Source organism: Chelonia mydas, chromosome 4 (assembly GCF_015237465.2).
Source record: "Chelonia mydas isolate rCheMyd1 chromosome 4, rCheMyd1.pri.v2, whole genome shotgun sequence".
Classification (NCBI taxonomy): domain Eukaryota; kingdom Metazoa; phylum Chordata; order Testudines; family Cheloniidae; genus Chelonia; species Chelonia mydas.
In genome coordinates, this window is record NC_057852.1 from 97,048,858 (window position 1) to 97,063,932 (window position 15,075).

The 15,075-nt window shown below is 43.1% G+C and overlaps 1 long non-coding RNA gene across 1 annotated transcript; it reads right to left on the reverse strand.

The window, feature by feature from the left end:
* Window positions 1–2,856: 2,856 nt before the first annotated feature.
* LOC114021021 lies at window positions 2,857–7,840 on the reverse strand. Its single transcript, XR_006290137.1, has 3 exons — window positions 6,000–7,840; window positions 5,226–5,285; window positions 2,857–4,216 (listed from the first exon to the last, which is right to left on the reverse strand). It is a non-coding gene; the product is annotated as an uncharacterized LOC114021021 (long non-coding RNA).
* Between the last annotated feature and the right edge of the window lie 7,235 nt (window positions 7,841–15,075).

The following is a 15,075-nucleotide window of genomic DNA, read 5'->3' on the forward strand; positions in this document are numbered from 1 at the left end:
GCCTAAACCAAATTAATGGTTACCCAGAATATAGCGAGGAAGCTGTGAGATGTCAACCTGGCTAGAACTCAGGGTACCAGAAGACCCAACCATCACAGACCCATTAAAATTGTTCCTGGGGAGCTTTTTGGGAAATACTCAAAAGTTTATCTTTGGGATTTTATTTCTTCATCTCCCACCACCAGAAGGCAGAGGTCCCATTGTTTAGCTCCAGCCTGAAACCATACAATTTGCTGAAAGTAGGTAAGGACAAAAACTGCTTCTTCCTTGGTAGCTGGGGCCTTCTGCATCCAACCTCAATTTATACCTTAGGCATAGTTCCCCAAATAAGAATCCCAAGAGGCTTGCCACTTTTCTTACAGCAGGAGTTAATGATTTAACTAATCCCAGAGAACAACCAGGTCCTCATCTAAAGGCTGCTTAGAGTGAAGAGGACTCTAATGCAAGACTGACATGGCCTGCTTTACATCTGCTCTCCAGCTGTAAGGTAGAAGACAAAGAATTAGCAGTGCAAGAGTTCACTTCAGAAAGCAAAGCTGTTTAGAGGTTATATAGGCAATGCTATGGATTCTCACTGCAGAAGAGATTAGGACACAGCCTCTCTCTTCAACTTTTTCTGAAATCTCCTATTGTTTCTTCCAATGCAACTTCAGTATTAGCAACGGTGAGAGCACTACAATAGACGGGCCACCAGCATTTGGCAATCTATACAAGTGCTCTCAAAACTGCATCGGGTTACAGCAACAAGCTCATTATAAACAGTTAGAGGGAAGCCAATCACTCAATTGCAGAGTTGGAAGTAATCTATAGCATTAATGGAAGGTAGCAAAAAAAAAAAAAAAAAAAAAGACTGAAAGCAGCAGTGAGGCAGACAGGTTAAATAGAGACTGAAAAGTATAAGGTAATTAGGGAATAGTAAGCAGCATTGGACAGCAATTATTCAGACAGGGAATTCAGTGAGAAATTAGAAAAGCTGCTTGGACTAACTCCCCCGTTTGCTGTTTAGGTCCCTCTCTCAACCTGGTCTTTACCAAAGACTGATCAAACAAGGTTAGATAAAAACAGTGGAATGAGTCATGTGATATATGGAAACAGAAGAGAAAGGATATTGTAATTAGCTTTGAAATCATGGAAAGAAAAAATTACATCAGGGTAGTCAGAATACAGAAATGAGTGAAACTCTAGAACTTAAGGTGAGACCAAAAGGAATGGAGAAAGGCTGAAACAAGCAAGCAAGACAAGAATCCAACACTGTCACACAGATAAAGCAGTGACAAGATAAGAAGTTTCACCCTCTGTGTAGCATTTAAACTCACCACCACTTTAAATGTATTTTCTGGTCTCTCTTTTAGAAGGGCTAACTGGTAACTATCTATAGACTTGCAATTGTACTTTGCACATGGGAGTAGCAGCTAAGTTTCAGATAGTCTGCTGAACTCCAGACTTCGTGAAGAGGATAATCTGGCCCATTGATTTCAGAATTATTTCCAAGGACATCATTGCCTGAATTTTCTCCCATGGAACTCAAGCCCTCTTGATAAGCCATCAGTCAACTTCAGTATATCTCACACTGAGCTAGACTTTAGCATCATCATTGGAAGTATGTTTACTAAAACAATCTTAGGGTAAGTGAAAATAGCAAAAATAGAAAATGGGTTAAGTAATAGCTTATATTTAATGTTTAAGATGGCAGTATAGTAGAAGTGGAAGCAGCCAGCAGATAGCATCTTGGGATCTAGATATCTGTATTGGTTGAAAATGGGTTTGACTGGGAGTGGAGAATAAGCTTCCTAAAGCCTCTCCCATACTAGTGTGATCCTAGTTTGGGATAAGATTCAGTGCTACATCATTAGGAGATATGCAGAAATTGTAACTACGGGGATGGGAGCTCTTGTACTGTCCTACTCCTTGGCTGCTCTAGCATGACCTTAGACAGCCCTGGGAAGCTGCCTAAGTTATCACAGTCTACCCCGAGCTACCTGTGGGCCAGGCAGTGTCTGGAATCCCTGCAGGCCACAGCCTCCTCTACACAGGGGCTGCCCCTCAGCAGGCAGCCTCATAGTCAAGTTCCTCAATGCCACATCCAGGGTTTTTAAATACCTCTATGCTACTTCTGCCTTTTCACCTGGTTAAATGGGCCAGAGCAGGGATTCCAGTCTTCCACCTAGTTTCTAATTCCATCCCTATGAAGAGTTTGCTGTGTACCCCAGCAAAAGGCCCTTCACGGTTACTGAAGGACTAGTTAATGCTCCCAGTTTGTTGTTCAGTACGTATTAACTAATCTTTAGCAATACTGAAGACAGCTCAATCCTTCTAACAGTAACTTCAACTTCTTTGGCCAACAGGCAAAGGGTCAGTGGAGAGACCTGAAGTTGATGCTGAAAGTTTAAATTCTCTGAACTCTCAGCCATAAGTGTGACTATTAGCAATTAAACTTCTGGTAGAATTTGGGGAGTTGTTATACCTACCACATCTAGGTCTCAGACAGACTTTAGCTATTGGAAGGAATGCTAAAACAGTTTATAGTCAATTATGCTCACTTTGGATATCCATGTAGATAACACGATTCCGAAAGGTATTAGCTAAGTTCTTGCCCTCAATGAGTTCCAGTGACAGCAAGTTCCATTCTTCTGCCATCCTTTTACTTAAACTATTGTTTTGAATTTCTCACCTTTTAATTTAATTGAACATATCTTGTTCTTGCATTATCTATGATTTGTAAAATTGACCTAACAGCTGCACACTTTGCCTAAAGTTATATTTAGAAAGTTTCAGTTTAGCAATATACTGCTTGCAATCCCCACCTACAAGATTGTTTGTCCTCATGTCCCACGTAAAAATACCATCTAACAGCAATAAGGATGCAAGACTTAGTTTATTTGCTGCTAAGATGTGGCATAGAAACAGCTTGTTGACTTGCCACAATGAAGGCCAGACAAGTTTGAAAGGAGAATGCACTGCAAGTTTATTGATCATGAAGACTTTACTAGGTAAGCAATTCTTGCAAGTTAATTTTGCAAAGAGACATGGAAGTCCAATCCCCAACAGACAGATACAGCTTACAAACAAATGCAGACGACAGCAAACTGCAAACTCCAGAAAAGTCAATTAACTAGAATGTTCTCTGAAGAAGTTGCTCCATTACTTTTAAGTTTATGCATCAGAGCACTAGATCACACGCTGTAGGAAACAATACTGCATCAGCAAGGGGAACAGACCAGAGAACCTTAGCTGTTCTTTTGGCTTCTGTGGTTGACTACTTCTGGTCTCCTCTTTGGGTGGATACCTTGCCTCCTTCGCAGGTGCAGAATAGCTTCTTCAGACCATCTATAGCGTACAGCGGTCACAACAGCTCCCAACCAGAAAGAATGTACACCATATTGCTCTGGTCGAAGGCCAAGTAACCCTTAAAGCAGAACGGAAGACAACCAAGAACTGTCTCCTTGTCAACGGTGTGCCATCCCAGTGTACAAAGAGAGGCCCGTCCCCTCGTGGCCTAGCTGCCACATAATTGCACAGTGCCTCAACAGGGCATACCCATGTCTCTCTAGATAATCCAAGAGAGATCAAAAACCTTTCTTGGCCCAGGTAGGATGTATGCAGGTAAATGTTCACTCTTTCCTCAGTCAGCTGGACATCACTCATGTACAGGAGCTCTGGCTGTGCCCAGTTGCGGTGCTCTGCTACCACCTCTTCCCACGAAGAGCCCCAAAAAAAGCCACAGTAAACAAGGCACGGAACAACAAACATTCATAAAGAGAGCTACACACAGACTGTACTGTGCCCAAGAGAGATCGCAACACCTCAATGGTTACATGAGATCTGCAATATCTTTGATTACCTTCCCTCCACTGCAACCCTGCCACCATATGACAGGTTACAAAATCTTGAAGAGGATCAGGGTGACCTGTGATTTTGGAGACATAGGAGAGTGATGCCAAGTACATCAGTATTTTTGGTGAAGACAAGCCTTGTGATTCCATAGCCACCACAAACCCTCTAATTTGATCCTCTGGAATTGGCCAAACTGCAGGCATTCCCATCTCTTCTCTAAAGAGAAAAAAGTGCACCAGGCCTGCATGGTAGGCTTGCCAAATTCTGGCATCTCCTGCACGCTCCAACAAGTCCAAGGCCTTCCAGGGCCAAGGGCCCAACATATGCTGCTCAGAGACAAGGCTAGGTCCATCTCCTATATGAGGTCCAGAAATACATCCACCTGCAATAAACAAAATCAGAATCAGTTAACATCTGACACGAATCATAAAATAAGGGTTAGAAGTTGGACAGATGGCTGTCCCCATTCTAGTCTCAGCACTTGTTCGTCTGATACCATACATTCTAAGGAATCTCAACACCCTCCCAACCCGAGGCCTGCCACCAAAATGGGAGAAAATTCAGCAACTGATATGTCTGGAAATAATTCTGAAGTCAGTGGGCCAGATTACCCTCCCCTAAAAGTCTGGAGTTTAGCAGACCCTTGAAACCTAGCTGCCACCCTCATCGGCAAAGTACATTTGCAAGTCCACAGATAGTTTAACCAGTTAGGCCTTCCAAAAGGATACATCGGAAAATATATGTAAAGCGGTGATAAGTTTAAATACTACAAATGGTGAACTACAACAGGTACCACACTGAGACAACCATCTTGAAGTGACAAGAAGTCAAATAATTGTAGGTGCTGCAGCAACACTCTACATTCCCAAAAGTCCAATTGATGCAAGTTTTGTTTCCCATGTGAAAGCAGACCAAATGGGTAAATTGAGAGATTTACTTTTACATTACACTAAAATGAGATTTGAAATTTTATTAAAGCTAATGTTTAAAATCAAATTTACACAAGTTAAGAGAGAAGGTACTGTATATCTGGGGTCAGGTTTGAGTTATGAGGGATTATAAGTATTGGTTACAAGGTTCACAGGATACACACATAGTACGTAACCACCCTAGACCTAGATTGGGGTGTGAGAGTTTTTAAAAACATCAGTGGATAAGTGGTCTCGGGTATGTCACCTGTAGACTGTATTTAGAGCCAAAGTCAGTATTGGGGTAGTGAATAAGTAGAAGGGTGGGGTGCATCCCTTGGTTCCTGCTGGAAGGAAGTTACTACTAGCCCTCTCAAATCAAGTAAGCAAGGGGAGGATTATTAGTTTCACTGTTTAAAGCCTGACTCTTTCAGCAAGCCCTCTTGTACCCGATAAGAAAGCATTTAATAGAGATTCACCCACCTCTTCAATTGGAGGTTTGAGCTCAGAACGAGAGGACCAGAATGTGTGCTTTTACCGTGTCTAAGGTAAATAAGCAAGCCATAAATCCTATTAGAAAACCCCAAACGCTTAGACCTTTGTCAGAGATCAAAGGATTGTTCTGAGGCTTTTTAATCCTTTGTAGATTTTTACTTAAAGATATTCTATCTTCCTGTACAACCTGTCCCCGCCGCCCGCAGCATCAAACGCCAGGCCTCACATATGTCAACCCCAGAGAAGGAAGCGGAGCCGCGTCTCCAGGTGTATTGTCAGAGGCTGTTTACTAACCCTCCAGCTGCTTCGAGCACGTACATCAGAAGCGGCCGGGGAAAGCGGGAGCGAGGGGAGACACACCCTACTCCCGGGGAGCGCGGGGCCCACCGCACCGCTCGGCGGGAGCTCGCCGCCGCCCAGGCGCTCCCCAGCACCCCGACTCCGCCCGCCCCCGAGCCTGCTGGCGGCACGTGCCGCGAGGCACCCGCGCGGAGTCGGTGCTGCGTGACACAGTCCCACCCGCCGTGAGCGGCCCGCCGCGACACCCCCCGCGGCAAGCCGCCCTAGCCGCTGTCCCCGCGCGTCCCCCGACCCAATGGCCCACTTCCCCTCGGACCCCAGCCGCGCAGAGCGGAGAACGCAGCCCCCCCCCGGGACTCCAGCCCCCGGCGCGCACCGGGGCCGAGCCGCCCGGCCGCTGCGGCCCGCGCCGCAGTGCACGCTGGGGATTGGAGTCCCCACCGGCCGCAGCCCAGCACTCACCGCTGGGCGCGTCTCCTGGCGCCTGCTCCGCGGCAGCGGCCGCTCCGGCTTGTCCCGCGGCTGCGAGGCAGCCCCGCTGCTCCCTGCGGCTCCGCATCCTCGCCTGGCCCGAAGCCGCACGAGCACCCGGGCTGGCGCTAACGCCCAGAACGGGCAGGCGGCGGGCTCGGCCGTGCTCTGCGGGCAGCGGCTTCTCCAGCCGGGCATCGGTGGCACGAGGGCAGCGCCTCTGCCGGCCTAAAGCGGCAAAGGAACCCCGACCATGAGCATCCTACCTACGACAGCCGGCGCCTCCTCCCCCGCCCTTTTTGTATCGGAGCCAGCCCTCTCGAGCCAATCGGGGCGCCTTTTCCGACTCTCCTGATTGGTGAAATTGGCGATTGACAAGCCGAAGTTGGACCGCCCACTCCGGAGGACGCTGCGATTCGCTGGTGTCTTGACCAATGACTGGGCAGGCGCTCCTCGCACCCAAGTGGTTGTTGCTCAGCCGCCCATAACCCGCTTCCTTGGGCCGTCTGTTGTTGGCGTGTGGCTAAAGGGCGATGCCAGCAGCGCCCTCCAGCGTGGATTGCGGAGTGACTGAGCCATGCAAGGCGAGGTGCAAACGAAGGGCAGGGCTGGTTCGCTGTGGGGAGGTAGATTTTCCTCAACTAGGTTTTAGTAACTCCTTAAGGAGTGTGAGATCTACATCTACCCATAGTTACCCGGCTGACAGTCATGCAGGGCAAGGGCCTCACCACACCTTCCTGAGTTCTAGTTCTCACAGGTACTAATGCCATTGCACGATCTGATTACAGTATTAAACGCCATACATCCTAGGATTGATTCCCCTGAAAATACTCTGGAGACGAGTCACCATTGTCCCCTGGCTGCCACCACACCCTCATCTGTGGTGACAATATTAGCACTGTTGCAATTGTTGGTCTCAAGAGGTGGCAATGAGGATTGTATGTCAGGCTGGATCATCTCATTTCAAATAAAAGCGGCAAAAAGTCCTGTGGCACCTTATAGACTGCCATGAAACTACTGAGTTACAATTAGTGCCCTTCAGTGATACCCAATAATTGGTGTTTTTATTGTCTCTCATCATGTGCCTAACAGAATGATACCAGATTTGGCACTTGTGCCTATAATCTGTTTATACCCCCAGCTGGTTCCACTGGCAAAAAGCTAGATCAGGTTGGATGGTCTCACCCCAAGCTGCAAGGAAGGTCTTAATCTTGATATCTGACCATGCACAGATTTGGAGGTCTCCATTTGATGAGATGGGATGGGAATAGCTAGCAAACTGCATAGTTATTTAAAAGAAAAGAAAGTACGCTGACATTGAGCTGTGCATTGTGACTATTTACAGCAAGGAGTGGGCAAAAAATATTGAACTTCTTGTTTATTCAAGTATTACTTCTTTGTGGAATATCTGTTCTAATGGGAATGTGGTGGGGAAACCTGGTTATTGTGTGATGCAATGCTTTGGGAAGACCTACTAGCCAGGCTACAGTCATGGCTGTGTTCCCATCTGAACAGAGGGACTGTTTCTGTAACTGGACTTAGCAACAATCATGCATCAGCCTTGGTTGTTAGCTGGATTTAAGCAAATAAAATATGGGTATGAAATCAACATGGACACAAATCATGTTTAATCGCTGTGCTATGGTGTGTTTTCCAAGGTCTTTTCATTTCATTTGGGAGAAAAATATGCACTCTTTTCTAATTACTAGTCTAAAACTGGCGGTGCATGGTCACTTGTGAAAAGTGCAATTTACAAAGCTTGCTTCAACTTGCAATTATGTTTGTCATATACCTGGCAATATAATACAATATATATACTTAATATAAATTGATTTACCAAATGTAATATATCACTCTCTAACTTTTGTACAGATGGAAGTTTAATTCTGAGCTGTTCTACATACAGTTTGAGTGAACCCAGCGTTTTTGGCAGGTGTTTCCGGTGCAGAAAGAAAACATCTCTCTGTGGTTAGGCTGCTAAGTTTACTGTACTTCATCGCACTCACCAATCAGCTCAGAGCATAAGAGGCTCAACCACTTTATTTGGGGCCTGTTGTGAAAAACTCCAGGGTTTGTGGGACACAGTAACACTGAAACATAACTATTTTACACAAATGTTGAAACTTCAGGGTAACTGAAAGAAAATATTTGTATTATTGGATTAAAATCACTGTCAGCTTTTCTGTTGCAATACCAACAAACTCTAAACTAGAGAAACTATATTGGCACTGCTCCAGTGAATCTTTGAAACAAACACCATACCAACTATAAATAATACTTTGCACTTCTTTAACAACTTCCATCTAAGGGCTAGTCTACACTTTCAGTGTTAAAGCACTGCCACGGCAGGGCTTTAACGTGGCTTATATAGTCGCAACAGAGCGCTGGGAGAGAGCTCTCCCAGCGGTCTAGAAAAACCACTGCCACAAGGGGAGTAGCTCCCAGCACTAGGAGCGCGGCTCGGCGCTTTACAGTGCTGAAACTTGCTGCGCTCAGAGGGGTGTTTTTTTACACCCCTGAGCGAGAAAGTTGCAGCGCTGTAAAGTGCCAGTGTAGACAAGCTCTAAGTATGCAATGCATACTAGAAACATTGACTTAGCTTTATGTCACCTCTGTTAGATAGGGAAGTATTGCTATCCCCATTTTATAGCTGGGGAAATTGAGGCACATTGAGAATAAATGATTTGCTAAATGTTACCAGGCAGACTGTGGCAGAGCCAGGAATAAAACTCATGAGCCTAGTTTTGATCTCAGTTATACCAGTTTTACTTAGGTGTAACTCTAGATCTTAGAGGAAATATGCTGGTGTACCCCAAAGTAGGGATATTAAAGTAAGCCTCTAGATTTCCTGATTTCTTATCCCATCTTACCTCTCTCTAGCCTAAATAGATAGTAGTTCTAAAACTATTTTTAATATGAGGGAAATTTTAAAATTAACAATTGATATATGTCTGCTTGCTTCCTAGATGGCTGGCACAGCACGTGTGAGCCTCCTACCACTATCCAAAGTGGTGGTGAGTGGAGCCTGACTGGTCTTTGCCAGTTGTGGAATGTGAGACAATTTCCCAGGACCCTGTGAATCGTTGTCCATCTCCTGCAATAAAAATGTAGGGGTGTCCTCCTATTCTCCCAGGTTTAGCTCCATAAAGGAGCAAGCAGAATACAGGAACTTTTTGTCTATCCATAAACAGAGTCCCAGCCCAGCAGTTTGACCTTGGCTGAGTGTTACCTAATGTTGCTCTGATGATTCCTGCCCAAGACATTATCAGCTTAATGCTTATAGCCCCTGCCTCAAATCAGAAAGTACGGACAGAGACTGCAAATCAGGAAAAACAATCTAAATATAAACAGATAATGTTATTAAAATAATTTGGGGAAGTGGTGACAGCTATGTAGATAATACTGAAATGCAAATCCTAATATACAGTAACCAGTGCAAGTCGCAGTTCATAGTGGCTTTGCCCATCTTCCCATGGAACAAGGTGTGTTTTAACCTGTGGTTGGTACATGTTAAATAACATATGTTAAAATCTTAGTGTAGACAAGGCAAGTCGTGTGGCTGAATTAAAGCCTCCCTCAGCGGAGTTTGGAGTTCACCTTAACCAGCAAACAAGTATTAAAACTACAACTAGCCTTATCTATACTGGGCTTTTAACACATTAGTTACACATTACACAGATGCCTCGAGATGTGTACCAGTGTAAACTGTATCTATACTAGGGGTTTGCACTGGGGCAGCTTACATTCGTGGCTGAGATCCCAGTACCGTCATGGCCTTAAATGAATGAAGGGCTTGCTCAGCCTACAAAGGATTTGAACCTCTGCTTCCAGAGTACCTAGATATTTCAGATCTGCAACTTCAGGTTTTGTACAGCATCAAACACACTCTGAGTGATCAATAATAAATATGAATCTTTATTTATGTAGAACCATAGAATCGTAGAACTGGACGGGACCTTGAGAGGTAATTTAGTCCAGTCCCCTGCATTTATGGCAGGACTAAGTATCATTTAGTCTAGACCATCCCTGACAGGTGTTTGTCTAACTTCCTCTTAAAAATCTCCAGTGATGGAGTTTCCACAACCTCCCTGGACAATTTATTCAAGTTCTTAACTACGCTGACAGTTTGAAAGTGTTTCCTAATGTCCATTTAAACCACCTTTGCTGCAATTTAAGCCCATTGCTTCTTGCCCTATCCTCAGAGGTTAAGGAGAACAATTTTTCTCTCTCCTTGTAACAACCTTTTATGTACTTGAAAATGGTTATCATGTCCTCTCTCAGTCTTCTCTTCTCCAGACTAAACATACCCATTTTTTTCAATCTTCCCTCATAGGTCATGTTTTCTAGAACTTTAATAGTTTTTGTTGCTCTTCTCTGGACTTTCTCCAGTTTGTCCACATCTTTCCTGAAATGTTGCGCCCAGAACTGGACACAATACTCTCGTTGAGGCCTAAACAGCGCAGAGTAGAGTGGAAGAATTACTTCTCGCATCTTGCTTATAACACTCCTGCTAATACATCTCAGAATGATGTTTGCTTTTTGCATCCAATGAAGTGAGCTGTAGCTCACGAAAGCTTATGCTCAAATAAATTTGTTAGTCTCTAAGGTGCCACAAGTACTCCTTTTCTTTTTAGTGTTACACTGTTGACCCATAGTTAGCTTGTGATCTGCTATGACACCCAGATCTTTTTCTGCAAACTCCTTTCTAGGTAGTCATTTCCCATTTTGTATGTGTGCAAATTATTGTTCCTTCCTAAGTGGAGTACTTTGCATTTGTCCTTATTGAATTTCATCATATTCACTTCAGACCATTTCTCCAGATCATTTTGAATTTTAATCCTATCCTCCAAAGTACTTGCAACCTCTCCCAGCTTGGTATCATCTGCAGACTTTATAAGTGTACTCTCTATGCCATTATCTAAATCATTTATAAAGACATTGAAGAGAACTGGTCCCAGAACTGATCCCTGCGGGGCCCCATTCAATGTTTTACATGTCAATTACATTCCTAGGGAACAAGTTTTCGAATGAATAGCACATTCTACTAGATAAGCACAATAACTGGTTGTGACTGTTGAAATTACAAGCAGGGAACTAAATTAAATTTAAATTTTCATTATAAGCCGTTCAAGTTACAACCCTATTGAGATGAATGAAGGCAGTTCACACTTCTTAGAGTTTTTGTTTCAATTGGTCAGAATCTACCTCTAATTACACTTCAAAGGTATTTTTTGTAACATGCCACACTTGAAACCTAACTCTTATGAATAACTCTGTGACTGAGCATTAATGTGTGAGATCTTTTTTTAATATAGAGTAAAATAAACTTGAGGGAATTATAAGACAAATATATAGCAATATAAGAAATAAGTATCAAATAATATTATTATATATCCTGTCATTTTCTGCAAACAGTGTCTGGATTCAGATTGATACCTCTGGTGAATTAACATGAAAAAGGTGGTCATGAGGCAAGGGAAAAAAAACAGAGGGCATTTGAAGTGGAGGGTGCTTATTTAAGAAATAAGATAATGATAAGATCAGATGGGCTAAGAGACAACTATTATGTGAGGCACTTTTAAAGAGAGACTCTTAAGTTGACATACACAAAAAGAAATAACAGGAATCACAAACAGTTTGTCCAAAGCAGTGAATAAAATTATGCATGGATTTGGGACACATAAAATGGATATTTCATACCAGACTGTCATAGCATTCTCAGAGTGTATATCTGTATAAACGTTTTTGTGGATGAGGATACAGGGGTGCAGATCAAGTAACCTGAACTGTAAAACTGTCCCACAGGAGAACAAGAGGAGAAAGAAAGGAATGACATGACACACCTGAAACTAAGGGCTTGACTACACCAGAAAGTTGTACCAGTTTAATTTAAGCTGTGATTTTAAACTGATTTAGAAAGGGATTATCTACACAAGTAGTTATTCTGATATAGATATTCCTCTATAAATTCACACCCTACCTTATTCTGATTTAACTTTCATGTGTAGACAAGCTCTTAACTGCTGAAAAGTCTGTATGGATGCCGATTTCATTTAAATGTGTCTTATTTTGGTTTAAAGTCAATAACTGATTTTAGTTAAACTGGTGCAATGTCTATTTCTAGACAAGGCCTAAATCTCCCTCTAGACTGGAGATTTCAGCCAATTTAGTTGCAACAAAGGATGTCTCTAGCATGGAATATAGGCCCAATTGCTATAAACCATGACTGTACCTGTGTAGCTTAACTCAGCTCTAAATCAGAATAAACTGCAACTCCAAGTCTATGGTAACCAGTGCAAGTCACCGTTCATAGTGGCTTTGCCTATCTTCAAAAGGAACAAAGTATGTTTTTTAACCTGTGGTACATGTTAAATAACATATGTTAAAATCGTAGTGTAGACAAGGCAAGTTGTGTGGTTGAATTAAAGCGTTGAGGAGTTTGGAGTTCACCTTGACCAGCAAAGAAGTGTTAAAACTACAACTGACCTTATCTAGACTGGGATTTTAATGCGTTAGTTAACAAATGTTAAAAACTCACCTTTTTCCTAGTTTAGACATGGTCTAAGAAGCCTAAGTATTAATACAATTCAAACTAAACATTTCAATACCTTGTAATGATTTAAGAACTGAAAATGTACAGCAAATTTGCTGGAGATTACTTATTAGGTCACAGAGTATACTTCATATACAGTAAATATGGCAATGTCTCTGTCAGAGAATGGAAATTATTAATCTATACACAATCCTAATGAGTTGTTGCATGGAAATTCAGAACCATTCTGACTCATATACTCTGCAAACAACTTCATGAGACTGCAGTTTCACTTTTTCATGTGGCTTCATTATAAAGGTTGAAGGTGATTGTCTTACTATGATGAAATAATATTCCTTCCACTTGGCTAAATGCTTTCTAATTTTACTACAGCTTATGGAGGGATAGAAAGACCAAACTGCTAAACTGTTTTTTGCACCCACACTTTAAGAAAGAACTCAGTCCTTAGCATGAACAGGAAGGAAACAAATATCTCAGTGCTCTTCACTATTTTTGAAAGGGGAGCCACTTTGGCAAAAAACCTTCAATGTGAGAGCCACATCACCTACTAAATTAACACATTACTTACTACTCCTTAATGATGTAATGTTACAAAGCCAGTCGTGTAACTAAAACAAAGTCTGCTTGTACAATAAAACGATACTTCTTTAATAAAATAATAACCAGGAAAATATATGGAATTAAAAAGACACCTATGTGAGTAAACTTTTTAAGAGCAGAATAATGCAAAACTTACTTTAAAAACTGGATGAGTGAAAGTGTGCCTGTTCCGCCTTAACTTTGTTCGTGCAGTATTTGTAATCTGTCATCGCAATACTAGTAAGGCAGTCCATATGTTCATTGGTCAGTTTGTTCCCTGTTTTCTTTTCACCCCCTCTGGCTGGGGGTGAGGGCTCTTGGGTGGAACTGGGAATGAGTGGTTTGGGGTGTGGAAGGGAGCTCAGGGCTGGGGCAGAGGGTTGGGGTGTGGGGAATGGGTGAGGGCTCTGGATGGGGGTGTGGGCTCTGGATGGGGCTGGGGATAAGGAGTTTGGGGTGCAGGCAGGCTGCACTGGGCCTGGGGCCACAGGACTACCCCCAGCCCTCTCCCTGCCTGCAGCATCTAGCTCTGGGGAAGGGGCCTCTCTCTTCCCTGCCAGCAGGCAGCACGGAGCTCCGGGGGGGGGGGGGGGGTCCCTCTTTCCCCTCAAGCAGCAGGGAGCTCTGGGGCTGAGGGAGAGGACCACAGCAGCCTTGCAAACCCCAACTTGCTCTCTTCCCCAGTTCCCCCCCACCACCTCTCTCCTCTCCAGGTCCCTGCTGTGTGGCCCTTTAGAGCTGCTGCATGGCTATTTATAGCCTGCTGTGCAGCCGCGCAGCTTAGAGTGAACTTGGTGAGCCACACTTAGGGTCGATGGGAACCACCACTGTCTCGCTGGCCTTGCAGTGAAGAACACTGAAATATCTGCTTATCACCTAAGAGAGAAGGAAATAACTTTATCTTGGCCTTTGAGATTCATATACAAGAAGGATTACATCAGTGATGCTCAGACTGAGGCACGGAAGCTGCAAGTGGCTCTCTAATGCATCTCCTACAGCTCTTTGCAGCATGTGATATTAAAACACTGTGTGATTTAATTATTAACCAATCAGAATGCTTTTACTATGTTATTAACCAATTACGTTATCAACTTGCACTAAGTGTTTATCTTATTTGCTCAGAGAAAAAAAATATATATATATATATTTCACACAATATTTCCCATCATACTGTTTAAATATGAATATATAGTACTATAATAAATGAAACAATGAATTCACACTACTGTGGCTCTTTGGGATAATGCTGATCGCTAATTTGTCTCTTGAACCAATGAGGTCTGAGTATCACTGGATTAGATAGCTGAATAAAATTGCAGTGGGATAAGAACATAAGAACGGCCAGACTGGGTCAGACCAAAGGATATGGGAACATTTTGCCTCTAGGTTCAACTCCAGTCCATTGCTATTTGGTGGCCTATAGTATGACAAATGCCATTTATAAGAAAGTGATGGTTACTATAAAAATGCTTGTAATAATAAATAGAGTTAGTGGTCTCAGTCAGTTTCCAGTAAACAGATGTCCAAATGGGAAAAAAAAACAACAAAAAAACAATACCCACATCACATTACAAATGACGTTAATTGGCATCCCTGTGTAGCATTCTCATTGGAGGTGTCAAAGATTGAATAGTCATGGCTACTGAACTTCTCCAAAGGGCAGCATGGAAAAGTATGCACTACTATGCTCTACCTGTTCTTTGGGTAAATATGGTACCATAGTGTCCAGGGCTATCAATGTAGCAGACAGCATAACCTCACACAAACATAAGAAAACTATTTCTTCCTTTTCTGCAGGACTCAGACTTTACTAGGGAGTTATTTAGGCTTGGTCTACACTATAAAGTTTGGTCAATGTAAGCTGCCTTGCATCAACCTAGTTGTTCATGTGTCCACACTTAAATTTGTCTTCCACTGACGTAAGTGGCCTGTTAC